The sequence below is a fragment of the Erythrolamprus reginae genome, chromosome 2, assembly GCF_031021105.1.
Source record: "Erythrolamprus reginae isolate rEryReg1 chromosome 2, rEryReg1.hap1, whole genome shotgun sequence".
Taxonomy (NCBI): Eukaryota; Metazoa; Chordata; class Lepidosauria; order Squamata; family Dipsadidae; genus Erythrolamprus; species Erythrolamprus reginae.
This window is the reverse complement of record NC_091951.1, coordinates 40,933,870-40,952,755: the sequence shown is the minus strand read 5'-3', so window position 1 is coordinate 40,952,755 and position 18,886 is coordinate 40,933,870. Positions and strand designations below refer to the sequence as shown.

General features: G+C 42.2%; 1 protein-coding gene across 5 annotated transcripts in view; it reads right to left on the bottom strand.

The window, feature by feature from the left end:
- Positions 1-18,886, bottom strand: part of MGAT1 (alpha-1,3-mannosyl-glycoprotein 2-beta-N-acetylglucosaminyltransferase) — a 55,718-nt gene that overhangs the window by 22,657 nt on the left and 14,175 nt on the right. Inside the window, exon 1 of one of the 5 annotated variants that reach the window (XM_070737777.1) lies at positions 6,372-6,513. The exons of 3 other annotated variants lie outside the window; for them this stretch is intronic. The gene's annotated coding sequence lies outside the window, so the exon portion shown is untranslated. Of the gene's footprint in view, positions 1-5,926; positions 6,160-6,371; positions 6,514-18,886 lie in introns of those variants that run through there. One more of the 5 variants, XM_070737776.1, reaches the window with a different exon arrangement.

Sequence of the window (18,886 nt, the reverse complement as noted above, 5' to 3'; positions counted from 1 at the left end):
ATCAATTCAATAGATCTCACAGGAATGCTGTAACAGGGAAGGACATTGAATATTACATGCTGAATCTTGGCATCTGAATGGAAATAAGCAATTGGTTCTAACAACACACTTTTCCTCCATTAGAATTAATGTCTATGAAAATTAGGGAGCTAATTCTGAACTGGTTTTGGATCTTCTCATTACATTTATGGAGGACTAGAACATATTTCCTCCCTGTTTCTAGGAATTAAAATCTAATTACCAATAAAATAAATAGCAAATAGTAAAGCACAAGATTAATCAGTTCTGGAATAGTGTGTTCAGTTCTGGAGACCTCACCTACAAAAAGATATTGATAAAATTGAATGGATCCAAAGACGGGCTACAAAAATGGTGGAAGGTCTTAAGTATAAAACTTATCAGGAAAGACTTAATAAACTCAATCTGTATAGTCTGTATAGTACTGCAGGCCACTGAAGCTGACTTATAGATCTGAAGGTCAGCGGTTCAAATCTCATCACCGGCTCAAGGTTGACTCAGCCTTCCATCCTTCCAAGGTGGGTAAAATGAGGACCCGGATTGTGGGGGCAATATGCCGGCTCTGTTAAAAAGTGCTATTGCTAACATGTTGTAAGCCGTCCTGAGTCTAAGGAGAAGGGCGGCATAAAAATTGAATAAATAAATAAAATAAATAAAAGGTGATCAAAACATTTAAATATGTTAAACGGTTAAATAAAGTTCAGGAGGGAAGTGTTTTTAATAGGAAAGTGAACACAAGAACAAGGGGACACAATCTGAGGTTATTTTGGTGAAAGATCAGAAGCAACACGAGAAAATATTATTTTACTAAAAGAGTTGTAGATGCTTGGAACAAACTTCCAGCAGACGTGGTTGGTAAATCCACAGTAACTGAATTTAAACATGCCTGGGATAAACATATACCCATCCTAAGATAAAATACAGGAAATAGTATAAGGGCAGACTAGATGGACCATGAAATCTTTTTCTGCTGTCAATCTTCTATGTTTCTATAATCAAACTCAAATTCTTGTAGTTCCACCCAGAGAAAAACTCCCTTTGACTGGGATTATATAGGCCAGTGATGGCGAACCTTTTCGGCACCAAATGCCCAAACCAGAATGCGCATGCACGCTAGTGTCAGAAACTGGAAGACCAGGTGGCCAGTGGGCATACTTATTATTATAGAAACATAGAAGTCTGACGGCAGAAAAAGACCTCCTGGTCCATCTAGTCTGCCCTTATACTATTTTCTGTATTTTATCTTAGGATGGATATATGTTTATCCCAGGCATGTTTAAATTCAGTTACTGTGGATTTATCTACCACGTCTGCTGGAAGTTTGTTCCAAGGATCTACTACTCTTTCAGTAAAATAATAATAATAATAATAATAATAATAATAATAATAATAATAATAATAATAATAAAAAAAATAAATTACATTTGTATGCCGCTACTCTCCGAAGACTGATCTTTGGGTTTCCAGAGCTCTAGCGTGTGCAAAGACCAGCTGGCTGTGACACATGTGTGCGCCGGAAACCCAAAGACCAGGTGGCTGGCACAGATGTGCTCGCTGAAAATCGGTAGAGCAGCTGGTGACGGCGCATGTGCCCACAGAAAGGGCTCTGCGGGCCAGCTCCGGTACCCGTGCCATAGGTTCGCCATCATGGACAAAGGCCATGTGTAAACAGAGAGCTAAAGATACAGTATATGAGAAACTGAGTACAGTGATCCCTCGGGTTTCGCGATCTCGATCTTCGCGAAACGCTATATCGTGATTTTAAAAAAAATATTAATTAAAAAAAAACACTTCCGGGTTTGGCTTCAGGACTCAGCTGGGAAGCGGCGCGGCTGTTTTAAAAGGTCGCAGCCGGCCTGGGGGGCTTCCCAGCACCCCCCCGAACCCCCAACCTGGGTCTTCCCGGCCGCCCACGCAAAGGGGAAACCCCGGCTACTCGCTGATGCCCGCCGCTCGCCCGCCCGCCAGCAAGAGGGGGAAGACCCAGGGAAGGTTCCTTCGGCCGCCCAGCAGCTGATCTGCTCGGCAGCGCAGCAGCAGCGAGGAGCCGAATCGGGGTTTCCCCTTTGCGTGGGCGGCGGGGAATGCAAACTCCACCATCTACGCATGCGCGGCCATAGAAAAAAGAGTGCGCATGCGCAGATGGTGTTTTTACTTCCGCAACCCTACATCGCGAAAAATCGATTATCGCGAGGGGTCTTGGAACGGAACCCTCGCGATAATAGAGGGATCACTGTATAACGTCTCTCTAATAGATTAACAATAATAATATATTTGACAGGAATAAAGTTGGGGAGGGAGTGCTTCAGACATATTTTTAAAAAAGTTGTTCTGCAAATTCTAAATCAAGTCCAAACTGTCCTATGTAGAGAAAATAAAATGTGTTTCCATATTGTACTGGAGTTAAATAAACTAATTTGGGCCATTCAGGAATTCGGCGCAGCTGCAGCCTCAGCTTAAATTTGATGGAAACACCCTCTTCCGTCCTGTTTTACATTCACAGGAACCCAATTCTGCTCTCTACTCGGCTGTCCAGGAAAGAAATGGGGGGTGGGGTGGGGGTAGGGACTGAGAGAAAACAGATGTGTTACCCTAACCACAATTCTTCAATCTGGAAGGAAGACCAAAAAAGCTCCAAAAGTTACAAAATTTCAGTTGCCTCAAAATGGGGCAGTCAGGGTCAGCAAACATTCTAGCAGCAAAAAGTAAATAGAAACTATCAGCAAGTTATCCCAAGGTAGATTAGTAACACAACCTATGGACATGAGCTGCCTTTTAACCTTGAGTTCCAGTTATATTTCTACACACACGAACAGTGCCCAGAAGGTGCCACAAATTTGTTGCAATTATGGCACAGCTTCAAAGAATATATCCCTTAGTGCACATTACGTTGGGCCAAAATAGGGAAAGATTAGTACAGTAATTATAAATACATAGCATGTGATACTGCCAAATCTTGCCTGCTTGCCTCCTGTCTCTCACGGGTGTAAGAAAGCAAAATCGTACCCATATCTTATTTTGGGCTATGTGCACACTGGACCCCTATTTATTATTTTATTTATTTATTTATTTTATTGATTAGATTTGTATGCCGCCCCTCAACAACAAAGTAAACAATGTAACAAATCTAACCAAAGAAGCATTTTCAGTTCTCATAAACAACATTTAACAATGCACAGAGCAGGGCTCGCCATGTCTGTTTAGCAGAGAGCTGTCAAACTTGGTTTCATTGAGGGCCACATCAAGGTTGTGCTTGACCTCAAAGGGCTAGGGGTGGGCATGGCCAGCTTGATGTCACTTATGTCAGGGGCGTATGTGGTGCCAGCAAAAACAGGCTCCAATTTCTGTTTTCGGCTGGGATGGCCTCCTGCAACTCTTTGCTAGCGAAAATGGAGCTTGGAAGGGCTGTGTGCAGAGGGTTGCAGGAGGCCTCCCAGCCAAAAATGGAGATTGGGAGCCTGTTTTCACTGGCAGAGGGTTGTAGGAGGCCTCCCAGCCAAAAATGGAGATTGAGCACCTGTTGCAGGAGACCGTCCCAGCTAAAAACAAAGATTGGGAGCCCGTTTTCACTGGCAGAGGGTTGCAGGAGGCTGTCCCAGCTGAAAACAGGGATTGGGAGCCCATTTTCACTGGCAGAGGGTTGCAGGAGGCTGTCCCAGCTGAAAACAGGGATTGGGAGCCTGTTTTCACTGGCAGAGGGTTGTAGGAGGCCTCCCAGCCAAAAATGGAGATTGAGCACCTGTTGCAGGAGGCCGTCCCAGCTAAAAACAGGGATTGGGAGCCCGTTTTCACTGGCAGAGGGTTGCAGGAGGCTGTCCCAGCTGAAAACAGTGATTGGGAGCCCGTTTTCACTGGCAGAGGGTTGCAGGAGGCTGTCCCAGCTGAAAACGGAGATTGGGAGCCTGTTTTCACTGGCAGAGAATTGCAGGAGGCTGTCCCAGATGAAAACAGGGATTGGGAGCCTGTTTTTGCTGGCAGAGGCACCATAGGCTGGTCTGCTGATTCCAGAGTGGCCTTGCATGCCAGATCTAAGCACCCTGTGGGCCAGATCTGGCTTGCGCGTCTTGAGTTTTAAGTTAGCATTTCACAGTAGGAGGGAGAAGCAAAGATGTTATGAAAAAATCGGTGACCATTTATGATTTAGTTTTATCTTCAGTCTGCTTATCAGTATTTTGAACCATTCTTTTTTTGGGGGGGAAAGTGTTGAATGCAAATATTCTTATAAATAAATGTCACCTTCAGAGAACAAAACTTTTCTCTAGGTTTATTGAAAAGAACAATTGTCTATTTTTATTACTCCTAATGGAAGGTACAGCTAGTGTTCAACTTACAACCATTTGCTTAGTGACTGAAGTTACATTGAAGGGACTTAAAACCAGTACTTGTGCTTAAACAGTGGCAGCATCTCCAAGGTCATGTGATCAAAATTTGGCTGCTTGCCACCTGGCATGTATTTCCCATGGTTGTAGCTTCCCTGAGTTACGTGATTGCCATTTGCAACCTTCCGACAAGCAAAATCACCGAGAGAAGCTGGATTCACTTAATGACTGCATGATTCACTTAGCAACCATGGCAAAAACAGATTGTAAAATTGTATGTGACTCACTTAACAACCACCTTGCTTGACAACAAGAATTCTGGTCTCAAATATAGTCATAAGTCAAGGAATATCTGTACTGGATTTCAACTCTCATCACCATACAGCAGAGATCGTCAAACCTGGCAACTTTAAGACTTGTGGACTTCAGCTCCCAGAATTCTGGAAGTTGAAGTCCACAAGTCTTAATGTTGCCCTACAGATTACACCAATGGAACCGAGAGGACCGATGTGACAAAAGCACAATTTCATTAAAGAAATTATTCAAGTTCTCAATGATTCTGAATATTAATTTTAGGGAAAACACATGCAAAAGTAGCAGGGCTAGAACGCCCACAATTTATAGAGCACTGCTAGGAAATTATACCATTTTAAAGGGGGGAGGACAATATATGTACTGTATACGCTATGCAGCAATCCAAGTCCACACCTGAATATAAACTCCTGCAATCAATTTTTTCCATGATTGTGCACATGTCCCTAAACTTTTACACAGTCCTGCGATCTTGTTTCAATTAACACAGAGCCACATTCAACACCTAAGACGTACATGGCTGCTAATAATGCCTCTACACACCATATTCCTTATGATCCTTCTGTGTGCCACAGAGTAGACTGAGTACAGTTGGAATTCATTCAGCTAAGAAATATTCAAAGGCCCTCACGACTTTAAACTTTTGCTTGTGGTGCTCCTTAATCCTTCTCTCCATTTTTTTGGAAGGAAAAAAAAAGTTCAGTTTAGAAACCTAGAAGACTGACGGCAGAAAAAGACCTCATGGTCCATCTACTCTGCCCTTATACTATTTCCTGTATTTTATCTTACAACGGATATATGTTTATCCCAGGCATGTTTAAATTCAGTTACTGTGGATTTACCAACCACGTCTGCTGGAAGTTTGTTCCAAGGATCTACTACTCTTTCAGTGAAATAATATTTTCTCACATTGCTTTTGATCTTTCCCCCAACTAACTTCAGATTGTGTCCTCTTGTTCTTGTGTTCACTTTCCTATTAAAAACACTTCCCTCCTGAACCTTATTTAACCCTTTAACACATTTAAATGTTTTGATCATGTCCCCCCTTTTCCTTCTGTCCTCCAGACTGTACAGATTGAGTTCATTAAGTCTTTCCTGATACGTTTGTACCATATCCTTGTCACACACTTGGTACAAGTGTTTTCCTCACTCTACAAAGCTGTTTAAATCAACATACTAAGCAGATTATAAACCTACTTTGGAGACATCTCCTGTGTCCCAGCACAGAAATAAATCCAGCTCAAGAAAACTCTGCTGTTTTAAAGTTCTGCCTTTACCTGCTTCCTCTGCCCTGTCCTCTACCGCTCCCCATTCTCATCCATTCTGCTGAAGCTGCTGTCCGTCAGGCACCATTAACCGCTTGGAAAAATCTTTGCTACCGGGATCCAATTCTGATTGGCAAGAAGTTCCCGCTCGCTGTCAGATCTTGTGTGAGGATACAGAGTAAAGCGGCAAGCAACGCTTGGGGCCAGCGGTCCTGCCAAATCTGAAGCCCTTGAATGCTTGTTTCATTTCTCTAAGGGGAAGTCGAAATCATGACCCCTCCCTTGGAGGGAGGGGGAGGGAGGGCAGGGTTAAAGAGGTTGCACAGGACAGCCCTCCCAGTCAGGAAGTCAGGGCCTCTCTTCCCTCCAACCTGAGCAGAGAAGGCGGCTTGGAAGCCGCGCACACACACACCCAAAGCCACGAGGAAATACCAGAATAAATAATTTAAATACTCACAAACGTACACAGCAGCTGAAGATGGCAAGACAAGCTCTCACCCTCTTACATGGCTGGGCCTTTGCCGATCCTACAGCTGCTGCCCTGACCAATGTGGGAAAAGACGAAGGCTGGGGATGTTTACTTCCATTAGTGGCATCGCCCTAGGTGCCGCAAGTCCACTAAAGCCAAAGCAGGAAACAGATTCTAATTCCTGCTTTCACATCATATGACAGGATCCTTATCAACGTGCAATTAGCCAGTTGAGGAGAAAGAGGTCCTGTTTCATTAGCCGTGCATGTGGGATGGGCATGGAGTCAGTACTTCAACAGCAGTTAATAGGGAAAAGATGAACATAAATTCCCGGCAGGAGATGACTGTTAAAAGTGCTAAGAAAAAAGACTCCGATAAACAGCTTTCCTGGAGATGATTAGCTAGCAAAGCAAGCAAAGATCGCAATGAGCTAATTTCTGCTGCCACGTTTCACCACAGAAGAAAGTTAACCGTTAACTATTCTCTTCCCAGTCAATTGCTGGCTTGTTTCTTTTGGACCAATCTAGGGAGAAAGGAAAGCTGTTCAGGAATAAACAGGATACAGGATGGGGGAAAGCAGAACTGTATGGAACCACCAGTCAAAACAAACAGGTCTCCAGTGCATTAGGTCCAGACGGTGGCCACCCCACCCAAGTCCTGCAATGGAACCGGAGCTGGAAGGTAGAATAGGAAACACGAGCCTGTCATTCTTGCTGGGCTCTATTTGTTGACTCTACCACCAGCACAATGAGTTTAAGTTTCAAGTTTCATTGGATTTATATGCCGCCCCTCTCCGAAAACTCGGGGCGGCTAACAATGACCTCTGACCGAATGGGAAGGCGCATCTAGCGTAGTTCACAGGTACAGGCAGTCCTTGACTTACGACCACTACTGAGCCCAACGTTTCCGTTGCTAAGCAAGAGAGTTGTTAAGTGAGTTTTGCTTCATTTTATGAACTTTGTTGCCACAGTTGTTAGGGTGAATCGTTGCAGTTGTCAAGTTAGTAAAACGGCTGTTAAGTGAATGCGGCTTCCCATTTTGACTCTGCTTGTCAGAAGGTCGCAAAAGGGGATCACGTGACCATGGGGGTGCTCTAATGGTTGTGTGAAAAGTGATCATCAGTCCCTTTTCCCCCCCAGTGCCATTGTAACTTCAAGAGGTCACTGGACACATTCGACTACTGCAATGCTCTCTACATGGGACGGCCTTTGAAGAGTGTTCAGATACTGCAGGTGATACAGAACGCACCCACCCAAGCAATCATAGAAACATAGAAGACTGACGGCAGAAAAAGACCTCAGGTCCATCTACTATTTCCTGTATTTTATCTTAGGATGGATATATGTGTTATCCCAGGCATGTTTAAATTCAGTTACTGTGGAATTACCAGCCACATTTGATGGAAGTTTGTTCCAAGCATCTACTATTCTTTCAGCAAAATAATATTTTCTCATGTTGCTTTTGATCTTATACCCAACTAACTAACCCCTTGTTCTTGTGTTCACTTTCCTATTAAAAACACTTCCCTCCTGGACCTTTAACATATTTAAATGTTTCAATCATGTCCCCCCTTTTCCTTCTGTCCTCCAGACTATACAGATTGAGTTCATTAAGTCTTTCCTGATACGTTTTATGCTTAAGACCTTCCACCTTTCTTGTAGCGAGATATGCCCATGTCTCTGCAGCACTCCATGTGCTGCACGGGTTGCCGATTAGTCTGCCATCACAATTCAAAGTGTTGGTGATGACCTATAAAGCCCTACATGGCATGGGGCCAGATTACATATGGGACCGTCTTCTGCCTCATACATCCCAGCGGCCGGTCATGTCACAAGGAATCGGCCTTCTCCAGGTCCCATCAACTAGAACAGTGATGGCAAACCTATGGCACGGGAGCCACAGGTGGCATGCGAAGCCATATCTGCTGGCACATAAGCTGTTGCCCCATCTCAGCTCCAATGTGCATATGTATACTGGTCAGCTGATTTTTCGCTCACACAGATGCTCTGGGAGGGCATTTCTGGCTTGCAGAGAGCCTCCGGGGGGATGGAAGAGGGAGTTTTTACCCTTCCCCGGCTCCAGGGAAGCCTTTGGAGCACGAAACACAAGCCTACTGGGTGCACCAGAAGTTGGGAAACAGGCCATTTCCAGACTCCAGAGGGTGTGGGAAGCCTTTTTTGCCCTCCCAAGACATTTAATTATGGGTGTGGGCACTTGCGCATGTGCGATAATGAACACCCATGCTTTTTCGGCACCCAAGGAAAAAAAGGTTCCCCATCACTGAACTAGACAATGTCATCTGGCGGGGACTAGGGCAAGAGCCTTCTCTGTGGTGGCCCCAGCCCTATGGAGCGAGCTCCCCCCAGAGATTCATACTGCTCCCACTCTCCCTGCCTTTCATAAAGCTCTAAAGACCCATCTCTGCCGGCAGGCTTGGGGCCATTGAAACTCTGATATTTTGTCCCGCCTGATGAATGGATATTGGTTGAATGATGTATGAATCTAGTTTGTCTAAATTTTTAACTGTGGTTTTTTTAGAACGTAATTTTATTTAGATTTCTAAACATGTTGTAAGCCGCTCTGAGTCTCAGGAGAAAGGTGGCATAGAAATCAACCAACCAACCAACCAACCAACCAACCAACCAACCAACCAACCAACCAACCAACCAACCAACCAACCAACTAACTAACTAAATGGCTGCAGGTCAAAACTACAGTACCTGCATTAGTTTTTCTCAGCTGCAAAGGAATTCAAAGGGCTATGCAGGGCTTTGACTTCATGCCCAAAAGGTGCTTCAGAACATGAGCACATAGCACCCATCTGCAAGTCTTTAAAGCAGCTGCGTCTTGTCCTGGGTTCAGCTGCTGTGGAGCTGGAAAAGATGCAGCTGTCTTAAAAAGCTTATGTTCACGTATAACAGCACCCTTCTGCAATTGAGCACTGTACTGCACAGGCCTGATTTTTTAAGCAACCCAAGACTTATTTTAAGGGATCTGGTGGCTCAGTGGCTAAGACGCTGAGCTTCTTGATCAGAAGGCCGGCAGTTCAGCGGTTCGAGTTAAACCTTGACTTAGTCATTTTTGGAGTAGATCTATTTAAAGAATTGGGAGGGGTTAGTGTGAACACATTTAGGAAAACTTTCTGGCATTAATATATTGCCATAATGTACATTACTCCAATTCTTTACTGTTTCTATGGGTCAGGCACACACGAACAGAAATACACAGCAAACAGCGCATATCATCTGTACTGTTTGCTGGAAGGCAGAGGCAGAATCCCCCCCCCTTGTTTTCCTCCCCCCAAACTAATGTGCGTCTTATTCTCCGGAAAATACAGTAAATGTTTGTGTAGATGGAAAGGATATTGGTTTATTCTATTGGAAATCAAATTAATTTAAGAAGACAAGTTTTAACTGTATGCAGATAATGGAAATTACGAAGTATTTTTATACGTCATGTAATATACAAGCAGCACTTCTAAACTGATTACACTTGGTTTTGTTTTCCAGGAAATTCCATGAGATCAGTTATCAAGAGGTTTGGAATCTAGAGAAAAACATCTAACTTTCTTTGTGCTCTCCTAACTAAGTTCACTTTTATTGGAATAAATCAAAATTCTTCTGTCTGCAACAGAACAAGGAGAAAGCCAGACATAAAGTAAGGAAAAGCTTCATCTCCACCTCCATCTACAGGACTGCTGCCTGAACACTAATGGGAAACAGAAATCTGCATCAGGCTTGATCTTTGCTATATTAGGATGAATTAAAAAACAAATCCAAAAGATATGTTCTAGTGAACCGCTTAGAACCATGGAAACTTCTACCCACAAAGATTTAAATCATGGGTTTTTAATTTATTCTTTTTTTCCTTTCCATTATATTATGGTTTTTATATCCCGTGACTTCTGACCATGGGAGTAACATGTCTTTCCCCAAGAATAGGAAGGAAGGAAGAATGACTTGAAAGCTAGAAAGGATAGCCAGAGAGATAACTGGTATTAATTGATTCCGGAAAGGACAAATGGTTTCATAATTGGTCTCTTGAAAAGACAAAGGGAGATAGAAGTGAAACACTGACAGTGCAAGTGTTTTTATTCTGACCTTCAAGGAAAAAACAAAACCCCACCCTCTCTCTTTAAGCCACTTTCTTTCATGTAACTCAGACATCAACAAACTGCCCACCATTACTTGCTTGGGCGGCATACAAATCTAATAAATTATTATTATTATTATTATTATTATTATTATTATTATTATTATTATTATTATTATTCAAACTGTATAAGAGGCTTTTGGCAGGACTCTCCTATCGCCACAGCTGCTCACTCCCATTTCCTTACAATTTGGCTCACACAAAGGAATGCACAGCTGGGATGCATTGTAAGGGCAAAGCTTTTCCAAAGACTATGTTGCTTAAGAGGGGAAAAAGAGAGCATTAGTCATCTGTCCAGATCCTAATCAGTCCTAAAGCAGGTTCTCCCACAGATATGACACACCAGTAGCTCTTCCACTCAAAAATGCAGCTCCTGTTAAGAAGCAGCTACTCAAGAGCTGACAGACCGATCAGTTAGGTCAAGTACCTTTCCTCACACTTGGACTGGATCTTCACCACAAGGCTAGAAGGCAATGGACTAAAATAAAGGCACTTATGAAAGAAGCACTACATAAATGTTGGTAATGACCTTTAAAGCCCTACATGGCATTGGGCCAGAATACATCCGGAACCGCCTTCTACCGCACGAATCCCAGCGGCTGATAAGGTCCCAGAGTTGGCCTTCTCCGGGTCCCGTCGACCAAACAATGTCGTTTGGCGGGCCCCAGGGGAAGAGCCTTCTCTGTGGCGGCCCCGGCCCTCTGGAATCAATTCCCCCCAGAGATTAGAACGGCCCCCACCCTCCTTGCCTTTTGCAAATTACTCAAGACCTACCTTTGTTGCCAGGCATGGGGGAGTTAGGATATTCCTCCCCCTAGGCCATTACAAGTTATGTATGGTATGTTTGTGTGTATGTTTGGTTTTTATAATAAGGGTTTTTAGTTGTTTTATTAAATTGGATTGTTACATGTTGTTTTTTATCATTGTTGTTAGCCGCCCCGAGTCTGCGGAGAGGGGCGGCATACAAATCAAATCAAATCAAATCAAATCAAATCAATAAATAAATAAATAAATGTTAAAGTCTGAGCGTAAAAAGCAATGACAAAAATTCAGCTTAGTCACCGATACAGGCAAATCCTCGACTTTCAGCAATTCATTTACCCTGGTTCCCCGAAAATAAAACAGCGTCTTATATTAATTTTTGCTCCCAAAGATGTGCTATGTCTTATTTTCAGGGGATGTCTTATTTTTTTTCAATGAAGAAGAATTTACATTTATTGCTGAACAAAAAAAATATGAACATTTATTATATACTGTACAGTAGTTGTCATCACAAACCAGCATAACCAGATAAACTGTGAATCCTATCAAGAATTTCTACCGTACCATTATTTCCATGTACTGTACAACAATTTTACTTTCTTCAAATATATGTTATGTATGTTCTGTTCGGGAATGCTGCGAAACGAAACGTCTCCTATGTCTTACTTTCAGGGGTTGCCTTATATTAGCCAATTCTACGAACCCTTTCCTATGTCTTACTTTCAGGGGTGACTTATTTTCGGGGAAACAGGGTAGCACCCGTTCAAAGTTACAATGGCACCCAAAGAAAGATTTCCCGCACGAATCCCAGCGACCGATTAGGTCCCACAGAGTTGGCCTTCTCCGGGTCCCGTCAACAAAACATTGTTGTCTGGTGGGACCCAGGGGAAGAGCCTTCTCTGTGGCGGCCCCGGCCCTCTGGAACCAACTCCCCCCGGAGATTAGGACCGCCCCCACCCTCCTTGCCTTTTGTAAATTTCTGAAAACTCATCTATGTCGCCAGGAATGGGGAAACTAATATACCCATTAGCTATTATGATTTATGTATGGTCTGTCTGAGCTGTATGACTATTTTATAAGGGTTTTTAAAATTGTTTTTAACTATTATATTTGTATATTGTGCATTGTCTTGTTGTGAGCCGCCCCGAGTCCTTAGAGAGGGGCGGCATACAAATCTAATAAATTATTATTATTATTATTATTATTATAAAGGGAGTTCACACTATTCACATTTATGACCATTGCTGCATTCCTGATGGACATGGTATTACAATTCAGACGCTTGGCAACTGGCCCATATTTATGACAGGATCGTGTGATCATCCTTTACAACCTTCTGACAAGTGAAGTCAACAAGGAAAGCAGATTCACTAAATAACTTTATAGTACATTAACAACTGCAGCAATTCACTTAACAACTGTGCAAAAAAGGTCACATAATGGGGCAAAGCTCACTTAACACATGTCTCACTTAGCAACCCTAATTTTGGCACAATTAGAGCCGGGGTGGCGCAGCAGGTAGAGTGCTGTACTGCAGGCCACTGAAGCTGACTGTAGATCTGAAGGTCAGCAGTTCAAATCTCATCACCGGCTCAAGGTTGACTCAGCCTTCCATCCTTCCGAGGTGGGTCAAATGAGGACGCGGATTGTGGGGGCAATATGCTGGCTCTGTTAAAAAATGCTATTGCTAACATGTTGTAAGCAGCTCCGGGTCTAAGGAGAAGGGCGGCATAAAAATTGAATAAATAAAATAAATAAATTGTCATAAGTCAAGGACTACTTGTATTAAAATCTTTAAATTCAATGCATGTGGATCCATACATACTGAAGGCAAAAGGGAATTCCAATCCTCTACCTTACACCTTATCAATGTAGTAGAATAAAACATTGATCCCACACTTACGTTTGCTCAGTCCTTCATTAAAATAATTTTTTTGGATAGCACATGTAGATTATTATTATTATTTATTAGATTTGTATGCCGCCCCTCTCCGAAGACTCAGGGCGGCTAACAACAGTATAAAAAGACAATGTAAACAAATCTAATATTAAAAATAATCTTAAAAAACCCAATTTAAAAAACCACTCATACATACATGCATACCATGTATAAATTCTATAAGCCTAGGGGGGAAGAGAAATTTCAATTCCCCCATGCCTGACGACAGAGGTGGGTTTTAAGGAGCTTGCAAAAGGCAAGGAGGGTGGGGGCAACTCTGATATCTGGGGGGAGCTGGTTCCAGAGGGTCGGGGCCGCCACAGAGAGGGCTCTTCTCCTGGGTCCCACCAAACAACATTGCTTAGTCGATGGGACCCAGAGAAGGCCAACTCTGTGGGCCTAACCGGTCACTGGGATTCGTGCGGCAGAAGGCGGTCCCGGAGATATTCTGGTCCGATGCCATGAAGGGCTTTATGTGTCGGCACAATATACATGATACATGATGCCCGTTTCGAATGTAAAATCCGCAGTGTCAATTCGCAATCTTTGCAGATGCCATTTTGACTAGGAAATTATGGAGAGTATCTTCAATCCTACCCCTAGTCAGGTTCTGAATAAAATTCAAAGTGATCATTATGACCCACAAAGCTCATATGATGCCCTTGTGATACTCAGTTTGAATTGAGGAGAGCATCAGTTACTCTTATCAATTCAAACTGAGAAATCACAAGCGCATCCCATAAGCTTATTTAAGAGTTTAAGAATCTGCATTAGAAAATGTGCTGGCTTGCTTGTTGACACTTGTGGCACATTTTTTAAAAGGGCTTGAAAGTAACCCATCTTGGCTATTACTCCAGATTTCTGGAAGACCATGAAAAGGAAAACAGGACTAGCTCCATTCTTTTAGTAACTGAGGAAAACATTTTTTTATTCATGTAATAGTCTAAGAGGTTTGCTGAAATGTATTTTAGAGATTAAGTTCTACTTATTTTTTGCTTCTTATGTTGTATCTTAAACAGCTTGTTTTCTCTGTATTTTTACTGCTTGCGGTGTTCTTATTTATTAACTCAGTAACTTATATACTGCTTCATTTCTGTAGATCCTGAGCAGCTCAGTCAATGTTAAAATCAGTAGAAAATAACAATAATAAACTGTAATTAATTAGATGTGCACCATTCAGAGGCAGCATATTTTCCAATTACAGGTATTATTCCTCAATTACTTACTGCAATTGGGACTGGCATCATTTTTTGCTAAATGGCATGGTAGTAAAATAAAAATAATAATCATGTGATTATTATTAAGGGAAGCATCCATGTCGTTAGGGTGTGATGTCAAGTGACTTGTGACTTCCTGCCAAATGCAGGTGGGGAACTGGCGGCAAATGGCAATCACGGGATACTGTGGCTGTCATAAATGCCAGACCATTGCCAAGTACCTAAATCATGATGTGACCATGGGACTGCTGCAACAGCCAGAACTCTGAAAACTGGTTGTAACTCTTCTTATTAATTTAATGCTCACTGCATGAATTATTGGAAAGCAAGGACTAGTTGTACCCCAAAATGTTTAAAAATAACAGGAAGATGACTTTCTGTAAATTTCTTATCAGAAAGATAGAAATGAAAAGATTAATGGATCAACTTATAATTTCACTGAGCAGTCAACAATGAAGTCAAATTTCACTAGCACGTAACTGCTCATTAATGTTCAAGCTTTAACTGACAATTTATCAAGCCCGATTACATAGTTTCACAGTGAAATACAGATATCGAGCTACAAGTGCTGTATCTATAGTGCCTGAGTCTCAGGAGAAGGGCGGCATAGAAACATAGAAACATAGAAGACTGACGGCAGAAAAAGACCTCCTGGTCCATCTAGTCTGCCCTAATACTATTTCCTGTATTTTATCTTAGGATGGATATATGTTTATCCCAGGCATGTTTAAATTCAGTTACTGTGGATTTACCAACCACGTCTGCTGGAAGTTTGTTCCAAGGATCTACTATTCTTTCAGTAAAATAATATTTTCTCATGTTGCTTTTGATCTTTCCCCCAACTAACTTCAGATTGTGTCCCCTTGTTCTTGTGTTCACTTTCCTATTAAAAACACTTCCCTCCTGAACCTTATTTAACCCTTTAACATACCGGTATTTAAATGTGTCGATCATGTCCCCCCTTTTCCTTCTGTCCTCCAGACTATACAGATTGAGTTCATTAAGTCTTTCCTGATACGTTTTATGCTTAAGACCTTCCACCATTCTTGTAGCCCGTCTTTGGACCCGTTCAATTTTGTCAATATCTTTTTGTAGGTGAGGTCTCCAGAACTGAACACAGTATTCCAAATGTGGTCTTGCCAGCGCTCTGTATAAGGGGATCACAATCTCCCTCTTCCTGCTTGTTATACCTCTAGCTATGCAGCCAAGCATCCTACTTGCTTTTCCTACCACCCAACCACACTGCTCACCCATTTTGAGACTATCAGAAATCACTACCATAGAAATCAAATAAACAAAAAAGAAAGAAAGAAAGAAAGAGTTGGGGAAGCAGAAACGAGAGAGATTGGGCTCAAAGAACAGGCGTCCTGCATTTCTCAAGCAGTCAGGCCTTTTCTGGAAAAAACCACTTAGCATTTTCAAGAAGGCACCAGATGTTAAACAGAAAAAACCACATTCAGTTTATCTTTAGTTGAGCAAGATCATTAAGCATAACCAGGACTAGAATTTCTAGCACTAATGGAAAAAAAAAAACCCTGTTAAAGCCACCTCAAGACCACACTTTGCATTCTGGAAACTTTCTGGTTTCTGTGTTTGTATACCTATTATTTTTAACACCAAACTCCGTGGCTGGCTTTGGGCTGTAGAAATCAGTGCTTAGAACATTGAATGTGAATGCGCTAAACATACTTTATTCCTTTTTAGCAAGTCCCTAATTCAATCTAACTTTAAACTGAAACAAGTAGGGTGAAGCTATGAGGAGGAAGAGAAAAGCTTTGTCCTGGTTTTAAACCTTTTATTGCCACTGCTTGACCTCGGCAACAAATTCAGAAACTAAGCCAAGCTCTACAATTAATCTGCGACAACTCCATAAATTTACTTTGGTAATATTATTACAGAAGACCTCAGTATATGCTGACCTAGAATCATGGATGTTCTCTTTCGTTTGTTCTGTTATTATGAATAGTCATTATGCTTAACTGATCTACATAAACATTTCAGTGAACAAATTCAAAGCCTTTCCATCCAATTTCCTTCCCTGTTTCCAATCATAATTACTGTAACAGAGACAATGGCCTTCGCACCTCGTGAAGTACAGGTGAAACTCAAAAAATTAGAATAGGTGCAAACGTTCATTTATTTGAGTAATGCAACTTAAAAGATGAAACGTAATATACGAGAGGGACTCATTACATGTGAGGCAAGATAGTTCAAGCAGTGATTTGTCATAATTGTGATGCTTATGGGGTACAATTCATGAAACCCCAAATCCCCCATCTCAGAAAATTAGAATATTACATGCGGTCAATAAAACAAGGATTGTACATGGAACAATATTGGACCTCTGAAAAGTATAAGCACACATATGTACTCGGTACTTGGTTCGGGCCCCTTCTGCAGCAATTACTGCCTCAATGGAAGCAATTCCATGCAGCGTGGCATGGAAGCTATTAACCTGTGGTACTGCTAAGGTGTTATGGAAGGCCAGGATACTTCATTAGCTGCCTTCAGTTCTTCTACATTGTTTGGTCTCATGTCTCTCATTTTTCTCTTGGCAATGCCCCATAGATTCTCTATGGGGTTCAGGTAAGGTGAGTTTGCTGGTCAATCAAGCACAGTAATCCCATGGTCACTGGACCAGGTTTTGGTGCTTTTGGCAGTGTGGTCAGGTGCCAAGTCTTGCTGGAGAATTGAAGTCAGCATCCCCATAATGCTCATCTGCGGAAGGAAGCATGAAGTGCTCCAAAATCTCCTGGTAGATGGCTGCGTTGAACCAACACCAGCAGATGACTGGTGGAAATGGAAAGGAAATGAAGCACCTCCCTTATGATACCAGGTTGCAACGCCTTGGTCTCTTCAGCCTTGAAAGACAGCGTTTAAGGGGTGACTTGATCGTATAAAATCATGCATGGGATAGAAAAGGTGGATAGAGAAAAATTATTTTCTCTATCACACAATACTAGGGCAAGGGGGCCCTCCCTAAAGCTCATAGTTAAGAAAGTGAGGACAAATAAAGGGAAATATTTCTTCACCCAGGGGCAGTGTTCCCTCTAATTTTTTTTTTGGGGGGGGGGGGCGCGGAAAAGTATAGTGTCTGAGCGGCAGTCCCTTCAGGATTGGGCGGCACAGAAATAATAAATAAATAAATAAATAAGTAAACAAACAAACAAACAAACAAATAAAAAAAACACCCTGTTTTGCCTCAGAGAATTTCAAAATAAAATACTGTACTGTGTGTCTATAACAGTGAGCTCATAATAGGGCAACTCTATCAATATCAAAATGCCACTTAAATAGTTGAGCTAGTTTCAAACTAGATTTTGATTTTCTTTCTCTCTTCCTTACTCCCATTCTTTTTCTTTCTCTTTTCCTTCCTCTCTTTTTTCTATCTGTTTCTCTCTTCCTCTCTCTCTCCTTCCCTCTCACTCTTTCCCTCTCGGCTTCTGGGCAGGTTTGGAAAACTCTGAGTTGATGATGATTTTTAAGTGAGCGATTGCTCACTGCTCAGCTTAGAGGGAACTATGCCCAGGGGTCGTTGGTTTATGGAATTCACTTCCAGAAGAGGTTGTGACAGCTATCAGCCTCCATAGCTTCATGGCCGGATTAGACAGATTCATGGATGCCAAGTGTATCGGTGGTTATTGAAATGGATGTCCATGTGCCGCCTCTATGTTGGTTGAGGCAGGCAGGATTCCCTTGAGTATCTTTTGTTGGGGGTCAGGGGAAAGGGAGGGTCTTGCCTTCTCTTTCTGCTCAAGATCCCCATGGACAATTGGTGGGCCACTGTGTGACACAGAATGCTGGACTCGATGGGCTTTGGCCTGATTCAGCAGGGTTCTTCTTATGTTCTTATGACATAGCTCCCCAAATCAACACAGACTGTGGAAATTTCACACTGGATTTCAAGCATCTTGCTGTGTGTGCCTCTCCATTCTTCCTCCATTCTCTGGGAGGAATTGGTTCCCAATTGAGATGCAAAAGTTTCCACAGTCTATGTTGATATTCTAATTTTTTGAGTTTCACCTGTAAGTTCTAGCTCATGACTGGGTGAATCTGGTAACCTTTAAGATTTCAGAACATATTTTTATAACAGCAGTCAATAAAGGTCCCTGAGATGATTAATTCTAAGTTGGGAAAAATAGGCAAAAGAAGAAAACTTGCTGGATGTTTTCTTAGATGGATGAAATCCATTTATTAGATAACTTCTCTTCTCTGTTCTGAAGTATATAAAGCTATACCACTCATTGTTTTGGTTTACAGTGATCCCCCGAGTTTCGCGATCTCGATCTTTGAGAAACGCTATATCGCGATTTTTCCACCCGATGACGTCACTCCCTTCCTTTCTCATCTTTCTTTCTCTCCCTCTTTCTCTATCTTGCTTCTTCCTCTCTCACACTCTCTTCCTCCCTCTCTCATCTTTCTTTCCTTCTCTC